Raw genomic sequence first — 12,033 nt, forward strand, 5'->3', positions numbered from 1 at the left:
GCCACCACGGAACCGTAGGTTTGGGCCCACTCAGGCTCCGTGGCCATGAAGGCCATGGAGCCACACAATCATCCTGGAACGAGGATGAACCAGGGCACTCACTCACAAACATATTCAGGCCAGAGCTTATCACAGTGCTTTTCCCCTCCGGGTAAGTCCCTAACTGGTGGGTGGCTCCCGCCTCTGGGAAGGTCCCTAACTGGTGGTCTCCTTACCGAAGACCTTAGGAGGTTATCAGGCTCCTCTTCTGTCCAGAGACAGGACCTGACTGGGTTCAGTGCCCTGGGGCCTTACCTGGTCCTGCCTGGTGAGTTGGTCCGTCCCTCCAATGAGTCTGGTTGGGGCCCAGCCATCCGGAGAGTCAGAGCACCAGGTCTGAAACAGAACCTGGAAAACCATCAGGTGGTGAGCCTCCTCTTTGGTCTTGGAGCTCCTTCTCCCTGACCCGGCCAAGCCACCAGTCCACAGCTCAAGGGGCCGGCATGGTTGGAACCTCTTTGGGGCCTCCAAAAATGTTGCAGAAATTGATCCCATGAGAAACCAAGCACCACACTTGGAGGGTTGGAGAACTCAGGTTTATTGAGCCAGCAGACCCAGATGAACTAATGCTCCAAAATTCTGGGCCCCGTTCTAGGTAAATTCTCTCCTCATGTAGGTTAAAACACATAGCTACAATTGGTAGTAATTGGTTGGCTACAGTTGGCATTTATTGATTGGATTCATTGATTGGCTACTTAGTGTTCATAGGTTACAGGTGATTACATATGGGAGTTGCTAGAGGTTACATGCAAAGGGTTTTCAAACAAAGGCAAGCAGGCATAAAGCTATGAAGTCCAAATTTCTCCTCATCAGCTGCACTTCTTTGGTGCTCCTGAATAAATCTGTTTTGCAGGTAAAATAAGTAACTGTTTTATTGTTTTTAGGTTAACAATCTTCTTCTTTGGTGCATATACGAAATTTTTCATTAAAAAGTGGGGGAAAAGATTTCCCTGGTGGTCCAGTGGTTAGGAATCCGTCCAGCAATTCAGGGGACACGAGTTTGATCCCTTGTCAAGGGAACCAAAATATCACATGGCACAACTACTGAGCTCACATGCCTCAACTGGAGAGCGCATGTGCCGCAAACAACAGAGCCCATGTGCTCTGGAGCCCGTGCACCGCAACTAGAGAAGAGAAAACCTGCAAGTCACAACTAGAGATGACAAAAACACCTGTATGCCACAACTAGACAGAAGCCTCTGCACACTGCAACTAAGACCCGATGAGCCAAAAAAAAAAAAGAAAGAAAAAGTTGGGGAAAGCAGATTTGATGATTGTTCTCCTATTCTACAGATGAAAATATTTGCCTAACAATCCCCCCCAAAAAATTTCAAATGTGATGAGTTTTACAAAGGGCGCGTACAAGGCTTTGAGGGCTAATGCTAGGATGACTTGACCTGGCCAGGGAGGTCAGGAAAGATTTTGCTGATGAAGAATATCTAGAATCTGAGAACGGAGTAGGAGTTAACTAGGATAAAAGAGGAGAGAAGAATTTCCAGGTGGAAAAACAGTTTGTGCAAAGATGTAATTGGCATGACAGACCTAAAGAACAGAGCATGGTAGGAGTAAAAAGGGTAAGAGAAAAACATGAGGACGTTCAAGTATGCCAGGGTTTCATGACAAGCTGAGTGCTATTGTGAGGGGTTTGGACTTCACCTGAAAGCAGGAGAAACCATGCATGTGTGATAAGGGAGTGTGGCATGATAGGATGTGAATTTGAAAATATACCTCTTACTTCATCCCGGAGAGTGGAGTGCAAAGGGCAGGGAATTGAACCAATTTCTAGTTGTCCAACTGAGAGATAATGATAACTGGGACTAGGGTTTGATAGAGATGGGAAAGAGGACATATAGGAGAGATGTTTGGGAGGAAAACTTGACTTGGACTGATGGGAGGGGATTGATCTTCTGGCTTGTTGAACATGGATGGATGTTGCTACTAAGATGGGTGCGGGAAGTTAGCCTGGGAGAATAAAATCAGAGATTTGACTTAGGAAATATAGAGATCCTTTGAGACATTCAAGATGAACTCAGAAGTAAAGCTATACAAGTCTCAAGCTCAGAGGAGAGGTTAATAACAATAATACCATTGCAATTAGGACAGGAAACTTTGGATTCAGACTGACTGGATACAAACCTAGTTTTGCCACTTGTTAGCCTGTGAATTGTAACAAGGTACTTAAGTTCTCTGTCCTTTAAGATCCTCATCTATAAAGCCTAAACAAGATAGGCTTGTTGCATCACACGGTTTCTGTGAAGATTAAGGAAATAGATGAAATCACCTTAGAACTGTGTGTGGCACAAAGAAAGTACCCAATTGATGTTAACTCTCATTATAGAACTGGGAGAGTGCTGTCTTCTCAAGTGGATAAATTAATCATCAGTTGCTGGTCTCAGAGCTTGGAGTCATCCAGTGCAATTAGATTTTACAAATGTAATTCGTGCAAGTAGACTTGTACAAATAGATCTCCTGGTATGCCTGCTAAATTTTTAATGAAGGGAGTGTTTGTGTCGTTTTTAGATGCAGGCATTCTTAAGGATTTAAATTGTGTTGTCTTTCTCTAAGTGGATTAACTTTTCAGGCAGTGAGAGTAGGGACACATTCTTTCATCCAAATAAGAACAGAGCTGATTCGATTCAGCGTTATTTGCTGTGAGGGATGATTGATACACTTATTCCCCTAGGGTGCATCCCTCTCAGAACTTTAACTTTAGCCTAAGGTGCTTATCAGATCCCCTCCCCCCTTGGCAAGCACTAAGCTCCAGTTTTTGTACCTTCCACAAGAGTGATAGATGTTGTTCTCTGCTACTGCTTAAGAATTGGAAACTGACATAGAGTCCATATTTAAATTTCCCAAAACGGGGCCTTTATAGCAGATTTTAAGTCCAGAATCTAATCAAGTGCCATGCATTCCATAGGGTTGTTATGTCTCTTTAGTCTCTTTTAATCTAGAACATTCTTCTGCTTTGTTATACCACTTTTGTCAGTTTCCAGGACACTTATGTAACCTGCAAGGATTCGTGTGCCCATGGCCAAGAAGAACAAACTCTGTCAGTGAGTGTTTGCAGCAAAGTAAGGGTTTATGCAGGGCATCCAGGAAGGGAGTGGGGCACAAGCCCTCAGATTCACTCCAACCTAGTCTCTGAGTTATAGGGGTTTTTATAAAGGGGGAGAACAAAGAGGCTGGGATTCATCATCATCTTGTGACATTTCTGTGACATTTCTTAATGTAGTTTCGGGAGTCAGGATGTCTCTGGTTATGATTCTCCGGCCATGTAGTCCATGGCTCTAGGGTTTCTTAGCTCATTTTTGCCCTGAAGAAACAACCTGAGTTTGTATATTAATTATATCTATAATAGCAATTTTAGTACATTAATGATGTTATCAGAAACAACAGTTTTAGTCATCTGACTGTGGCTGAGTAGTGTTCAGGATTGAGGTATGAGGGGACAAAAAAGAATTTTTGGATAGAGAGATTAGTCAAAAACTTGGTAAGAAGACTTGGTTGTAGGGGGATTCGGTTTCAATCCCCACTCCTGTTTTAACTTTCTCTAAATCTTTAAGGAAACAAGGCAAGGGTTGCTCTAGCTAATTCCTGCTGTAACAGGGCAGAGTCCTGCCTCAATTTGGGGGAATCAACACTGAGTTGGAAATATACTGAGTTCCAAGTATTGGATCTGAGTCTTTTATGATTAAGACCTTAGTCCCTGGGTCCACCCTTTTGGTGCAACAGACCCAATTAAAAGTAAGTGGAGGAGCGCCAACCAGAAATTTAACAGCACTTGGGAAACAGATCTTGTTCCCCAAGGAATTCAGGAGAATAATCCTGAAAATCAGTCTGGACCTGGCACTTCTGGGGAGACTTGTTTTAGCCTCGTAGCCAGTTGCCTAATTTTATCTACGTAGGTTTTATTTGGTAATGTGGTATTAACATATACAAAACAGGAGCTATTGGCCACTATACATATGTCTTCTTTTTCTGCTAAAATCTAATCTAAAGTAATTTTATTGTCCACTACTATTCAGGATAAAGAATCTAGTGTTTTACTCTGAGGGGCTGTAGCTTGAGCTCCCTCATTTGTTCTTCCTATTCTTAAGTAAGAGAAGGATTTCATTATTACCTTGAGACTGATGTTGTACTTGGCAGCTGCTGGCAGATGTTGTTTTGAGAATGGTTGGCTTGATTCTGATACAGTTCAGAAAATTCAGGTTCGCAGCAATATAGGCGTGTGCCTGAAACCATGTCCACAATGGCCATCCAGCTCTATTTTGATTTCTAAATGTATTCTTTCCTTAATGGTTGAAGCAAATTGTACAATGCATGTTTTTTTTAGAAAGATTTGTTTTTTATTTTATTTATTTATTTATTTCTGGCTGCATTGGGTCTTCGTTGCTGTGGGCAGGCTTTCTCTAGTTGTGGCGAGCCAGGGCTGCTCTTTGTTGCAGTGCCTGGGCTTCTCAGTGTGGTGGCTTCTCTTGTTGCAGAGCATAGGCTCTAGGTACGCGGGCTTCAGTATTTCCGGCCCACGGGCTCAGAAGCTGTGGCTCATGAGCTCTAAAGCACAGGCTCAGCAGTTGTGGCACATGGGCTTAGTTGCTCCACGGCATGTGGGATCTTCCTGGACCAGGGCTCGAACTCGGGTCCCGTGCATTGGTAGGTGGATTCTTAACCACTGTACCACCAGGGAAGTCCCTACAATGCATGTTTGATAGTCCAAAAAAACAGACCACTCTGGTCAGCATAAAGTTTTAGTTAAATAATGTATAAACCAGAATGACTTCCCCAATATATGAAAATTTCTTCTGTTGTTTTTGATTGCAAATCTTTTGCTGTATCAAAATATTTGTCCTTTGATGCCAGGGTGGTTGGTTGCTACCTGTCCTGGGACTATCATGTCCTTTGGTGCTAAGCCTACTTTTTGTTTATATATATATATTTGCCTAGTTATCCACATTGGGAGAAAACTAATTAGACATTGTGAACAAGCTAGAGGTCCTAAAATGGGGAAGTATTTCATAGGTTATACATTTTATCAATTCTGCCAATTTGTCATATAAACACTGTACATGTGTGTTTAGCATAGACTTCAAGCAGTGACCTGTCATGAGTAGCTATACTCTGGGAGAACTTCACTAGGGAATTTTCTTTCCATCTTAAATATTGGGGGTAACAGTATGGTTAGAAGTATAACAATAATTTTCAGTGTTGTAGGAAGACACACATCATGTGAAGAGTTCAATTAAATTAGTTGGATGGGTCTAACAAGCCTGGTCCAGATTCTTGGATCAGCTGCCTACCAGTGCTGTGGTCTTCTTCTCATCCTGAGGTGGGTGCCAGCAGGCCATTCTTAAGGGGGAAATATAAATTCAAGAGTCACTTCCCTTCAGTTTTGTTGCATGTGAGCCATTTAAGGGTGCCTAATGAAGACCCTTTTATCTAGGTTGGAGACAGTCCTTTAAAGGATGCCTTTTCTAGTATGCACAATCTGCTGGCTGCAGTTCTTGGGGCATCCGATCTTTGTCCAAAGATAGATTGCTGTGATCAGCTTCGGAAGTAAACTTAAAGTGCCCTTCAATAATTCAATTAAATTTTACAATAATGTAATATAACAAGAAGGAGCTATCTGGGAGGTGAGTCTTAGACAGTAAATACAGACCTCAATCAACAAAACTAGAACTGAATACCCACGGAAACATAATCTTTTTCCCTCTAAAATTACCCTCATTTCTACCAAATATAGCCAAATTGAGACTGCAAAATAAATTCGGCTTCAATAAACTTGTTCTGCTTTTTACATAAGTTTAATTGTTCACATAGGCTCTTTAAAGTTAGCTGTGCTGGAGCTTTTTATAAGGAATCTCAATTAACTGTTTTTTTTTTTTTAGCTGCGTTGGGTCTTTGTTGCTGTGCTTGGGATTTCTCTAGTTGTGGCGAGTGGGGGCTACTCTGTTGCAGTGCAGAGGCTTCTCAGTGCAGTGGCTTCTCTTGTTGTGGAGCACGGGCTCTAGGTGCTCAGGCTTCACTCGTTGCAGCACACAGGCTCACTAGTTTTGGCACACAGGCTTCAGTAGTTGTGGCATGTGGGCTCAGTAGTTGTGGCATGTGGCTCTAAAGTATGCGGGCCTCCGTGTTGTGGCTCACAGGCTGTAGAGCGCAGGTTCAGTAGTTGTGGTGCACCGGCTAGGTTGCTTCACAGCATGTGAGATCTTTCCCAGACCAGGGATCGAGCTCGTGTCCCCCGCATTGGCAGGCAGATTCTTAACCACTGCACCACAAGAGAAGTCCCTCAATTAACTTCGAAAAGGCCTCTTAAGGCCACATTGCCATGCCCAGGGCTTGCCATAGATTTGAACTATGCTATCTGTAGACTTAGGTGAATTTCTGTCTTCTCGAAGTCCCCAAAGTATCTTAAGAATTCTGCACTTGTCAGGAGGTGACCTTCCTTACTCACCTGACAAGGCTGCTTAGAACTTAAGAGTTTCCACTTTTGGAGGGATCAGTAGAGAGAGAAAAGATAACTGTTTCAATTCTGCTTGCAAAGGCATAATTTGCCAAGTTGCTGTAATTGATAGTTTACTTGAGAGGAAGTGTTTCCTTATATCTGGAAAACACAGATTAAAAGCCAGTAATATTGCAGACAAAACATAAAATTTTTGCCCATGTTCGCCAGTTCTCTCAGTCCTATATAACTAATTCCTTTTTGTTAATGGTTTTATGAAACCATTACGGTTGCCATTAGAATTATTTAATTTCTTACCCAGTTCAATGGTATGAACCAAAGTTTATAAAAACCTGTACTTGTGAAAAAATCCTTTCTATGAATCTTCTTTAAGATAAAGTATTTTTGCAAAAGCATAAGTACAATAATAACTGTCTATGAAGCACAAACTTAAAAATGTATGGTTAAAGATCTGATTGCAGTGCAACTAACATACAGAAATGATTACTCTAGTGACACAAAACACTTTAAGATAATAACTTGAGGGCTTCCCAGGTGGCTCAGTGGTTAAGAATCCACCTGCCAATGCAGGGGACACATGTTCAAGCCCTGGGCCAGGAAGATCCCACATGCCATGGAGCAACTAAGCCCATGCACCACAACTACCGAGCCTGTGCTCTAGAGCCCGAGAGCCACTGTTGAGCCCATGTGCCACAACTACTGATGCCGGAGTGCTTAGAGCCGTGCTCCACAACAAGAGAAGCCACTGCAATGAGAAGCCCACTCACCACAAGGAACAGTAGCCCCTTGCTCACCGCAACTAGAGAAAGCCCGTGCACAGCAAAGAGGACCCAACGCAGCCAATAAATTAATTAATTAATTTGAAAGATAATAATAACTTCCATGGTGGCGTAGTGGTTAAGAATCTGCCTGCCAATGCAGGAAACACGGGTTTGATCCCTGGTCCAGTAAGATCCCACGTGCCATGGAGCAACTAGAGCCCGTGCTCTGCAATAGGAGAGGCCACTGTAAAGAGAAGCCAGTGCTTTGCAACAAAGAGTAGCCCCTGCTTGCCACAACTAGAGAAAGCCTGAGCACAGCAATGAAGACCCAAAGCAGCCCCAAAAAACAAGCAAACAAAAAAGCAAAGACCCAAAGCAGCCAATAAATAAATAAATAAATTTGGAAAAACAATAATAACTTGAAATATAACTGATAACATCATATCAGGACAAATCAGAGTATCTGTACTAATGGCATTTAGTACAACTCAAGAGTGTTTATCTCCAATCACTTGCCAATGTTTCCCAAGTAATTTAACATACCAAATAATCCTAATTAGCTTGATAGATCTCTCTGAGATGCTTCAGGGTTCCTCTGAAGCATTTCCCCCCCCCCCCCCCCTTTTCTGGCCGTGTTTTGCAGTGTGCAGGATCTTAGTTCCCCAACCAGGGATGGAACCTGTGTCCCCTGCAGTGGAAGCTCAGAGTTCTAACCACTGGACTGCCAGGGAATTCCCCCTCTGAAGAATCTCAGAGGTAGCTGGAGGTCAAAAGAATTCAACTAGAATTTGGCATTGGGGAATTTGTAAAAAATATCAAAAAACTTCAAAACACTGGGTCAAATAGGATCATAGATCATTCTGAAACAACACTCAGTCCCTTAACCAAAGTGACAATAAAAGATTTAAAAAGCAAATACAGAGACTTACAAATTACTTTAGAGATCAAGAAATTTTACAATCCGTTAACAAGGGCAGATGAATATTGCAAGAAAACTTTGTTCCCTCAATAGAGAGAGAAAACCTAATTCAAGTTTTACACTACTTTACCTTTAATATTAAAATTCACTTGTTCAATGAAATTAATTCTAATCCTAGTTCATCCTGACCACACATAGAATTCCTTTTTAAAGTTTTTTTCCCCTCACAAGTCTTCTACAACTTTCTCTATCGATATTACTTTCTTTCCCATTTAGAAATAACCAGTTTTGGACCAAACTACTTTCTTTCCCTAACAAAACACATTTCCATTCCTTATACCTTCTTTTTCCTTGTATACAAAGATGTTTTTCTTAACATTTGCATTCTCAACTCTTAAAAACCTTAAATCCTACTGAAAACTAACAAGTAAGAACATATAAATTTTCTTACGTTAGCACTCTGTAGATTGGCAAACTTATAAGTACTTTCAAAAACCGTGTGTTTCTTAATAGAAAATGTGTCAATGTGGCACCAAATATATGTATTAATAATCCCAAGTAGTTTTAGTTTTTCTGTAAAAGGAAGCCTATGCTCAATAATCAATGTTCCATTATCTTATTTTACTTGGGAATGATCTAGACATTTAATAAACTTCCACCATTTAACATAAGTTAGCAAAACTCTAAAGTTTCAAGTTACCAAAATCTGGAGAGACTACTGTTAAGTAGACAGCCATAAAACATAATTATTCCTAAAGAGTTCACCCCCAAACTTATTTACATTTAACTGTCCATCATATCAAGTTATTTTTCTTGCTGGCACATTTGCAACAAATAAAATAAGATCTTATTTGACTTCTAGTAAACCTAGTTACATTCACAGCATTATACTTAATGGTGATGACTATGAAGAGTTGCCTAAATTAATTATGCTAATTAGCATCAGCTAACTTTAATATCAGATATTAATTTCATCCTGAGTACTTTCCAGGTCATGTGATTCTGAAATTCTTCTGCTTAGTTTCTTTTATATTTCTAAGAATTTATATAAGCATTTACTTTCCTTTAAGCCAGTTAAATAGAACTCATTTATAAATTAGTTTTGTTAATGCTGCCTCTAGGTAAAGACATATCATATGCATAATGTACACACAGGTATAGAGACACATCCAGAGATCTCATAACTTCATTTTAAAATGTAGTCATGAATCAGGTATTACTATATAAAAGTCACCCATTTACAAATAAGAGTTGAAATAATTTAGGTTTAGAAAGACCTCTTTTACCCATTTTTCCCCTTCAGTCTCAGGAATTGGAGATGGTTGAGATGAGTTAAGACAGGAGTTCCTGAGGACCCTGGTCAGATGTTAACATCTCAAGGCACAGGGAGAGAAAAGCAAGTTCCTCCTACAGAGACTCGTTCCCTTGGGGTCAGAGCTCTGAAAAGATGTCTTATGGAGTCCGCAAAACCAGTTTTGGATTGTCAAATGGGCCTTATCTCGGGCATTTTTCTCCAGAGTCTAAAGAGTATTGTGGCCATGCAACACAAAAAATATCATTTTGACTTTAGCCAAGGTGCCATAACTAAGGGTGGTCCAATTTTGTAGCACGTATTTTAAAGGACTATTTTTAGGAACTGAACTGTTGTTTCCCATGTCTGCCAATTAAGACAGTGCACCTTATTTAAGACAAATATACACCCCACACATACAAAAGAAAAGTTGAAACACTTCCAAAAAGTTTTACGTTAAACCAATTTCAAAAAATTGAAAGCCAAACCAATTACAAAAGCAGCCTTAAACTATTACTTATTTATTAACATTTTTAATTCATTTTATTTATATTACTGCTATCTTTGATGTTAGGGGTTTTTTTAAGCTCTTTATTGGAATATAATTGCTTTGCACTGTTGTGCCAGTTTTTGAGATACACTAAAGTATTTATGCACATATCCCCATATCCCCTCCCTCCTGCGACTCCCTCCCACCCTCACTAATCCAACCCTCTAGGTCATCACACATTGAGTTGATCTTGCTCTGTTATGCAGGAACTTCCCACCAGCTATCTATTGTACATTTGGTAGTGTATATATGTCAATTCTACTCTCTCACTTCGGCCCAGCTTCCCTGTTGCCACCCCCATCCTGTGTCCTCACATCCCGTCTCTACATCTGCATCTTTATTCTTGGCCTGTGACTGGGTTCATCAGTGCCATTTTTTTAAGATTCCATACATGTGAGTTAGCATACTGTATTTGTTTTTCTCCTTCTGATTTACTTCACTCTGTATGACAGACTCTAGGTCCATCCACCTCATGACAAATAACTCAATTTCATTCCTTTGTATGGCTGAGTAATATTCCATTGTATATATGTGCCACATCTTCTTTATCCATTCATCTGTCAATGGGCATTTAGTTTGCTTCCATGTCCTGGCTATTGTAAATAGTGCTGCAATGAACATTGTGGTACATATTTCTTTTTGGTTATAGTTTTGTCTGCGTATGTGCCCAGCAGTGGGATTGCTGCATCATATGGTACTTCCATTTTTAGTTTTTTAAGGAACCTCCAAACTGTTTTCCATAGTGGCTGTACCAACTTGCATTCCCATCAACAGTGCAGCAGGGTCCCCATTTCTCCTTACCCTCTCCAGCATTTACTGTTTCTAGATTTTTGAATGATGGCCATTCTGACCAGTGTGAGGCTTTGACTTGCATTTCTCTAATGATTAGTGATGTTGAGCAGCTTTTCATGTGTTTCTTAACCATCTGCATGTCTTCTTTGGAGAAATGTCTATTTAGGTCTTCTGCCCATTTGTGGATTAGGTTATTTGCTTTTTTGGTACTAAGCTGCATGAGCTGCTTGTATACTTTGGAGATTAATCCTTTGTCAGTTGCTTCGCTGGCAAATATTTTCTCCCATTCTGAGGGTTGTCTTCTTGTCTGGTTTGTGGATTCTTTTGCTGTGCACAAGCTTTTAAGTTTCTGCAGGTCCCATGTATTTATTCTTGATTTTATTTCCATTATTCTAGAAGGTGGGTCAAAAAGGATCTTGCTTTGGTGTATGTCATAGAGTGTTCTGCCTGTGTTTTCCTCAAACACTTTTATAGTGTCTGGCTTACATTTATGTCTTTAATCCATTTGGAGTTTATTTTTGTGTATGGTGTTAGGAAGGGTTCAAATTTCATTCTTTTACATGTAGCTGTCCAATTTTCCCAGCACCACTTATTGAAGAGGCTGTCTTTTTCCCGTTGTATATTTGTGCCTCCTTTGTCAAAGATAAGGTGCCCATGTGTGTGTTGGTTTATCTCTGGGTTTTCTGTTCTGTCCCATTGATCTATATTCCTGTTTTTGTGCCAGTACCATAGTGTCTTGTTCACTGTAGCCTTGTAGTATACTTTGAAGTCAGGAAGCCTGATTCCACCAACTCCGTCTTTCCTTCTCTAGGTTGCTTTGGCTATTCGGGGTCTTTTGCCTTTCCATACAAATCATAAGATTTCTTGTTCTAGTTCTGTGAAAAATGCCATTGGTAATTTGATAAGGATTGCATTGAATTTGTAAATTACTTTGGGTAGGATAGTCATTTTCACATGTCCCTCCATCTGTTGTATCATCTTTGATTTCTTTCATCAGTGACTTACAGTTTTCTGCATAGAGGTATTTTGCCTCCTTAGGCAGATTTATTTATTCCTAGGTATTTTATTCTTTTTGTTGTGATGGTAAATGGGAGTGTTTTCTTAATTTCTCTTTCTGCTTTTTCGTTGTTAGTGTATAGCAATGGAGGAGTTTTCTGCACATTCATTTTTTTATCCTGCTGCTTTACTAAATTCATCGATTAGTGCTAGCAGTTTTCTTGT

Source organism: Hippopotamus amphibius, chromosome 16 (genome assembly GCF_030028045.1).
Source record: "Hippopotamus amphibius kiboko isolate mHipAmp2 chromosome 16, mHipAmp2.hap2, whole genome shotgun sequence".
Taxonomy (NCBI): Eukaryota; Metazoa; Chordata; class Mammalia; order Artiodactyla; family Hippopotamidae; genus Hippopotamus; species Hippopotamus amphibius.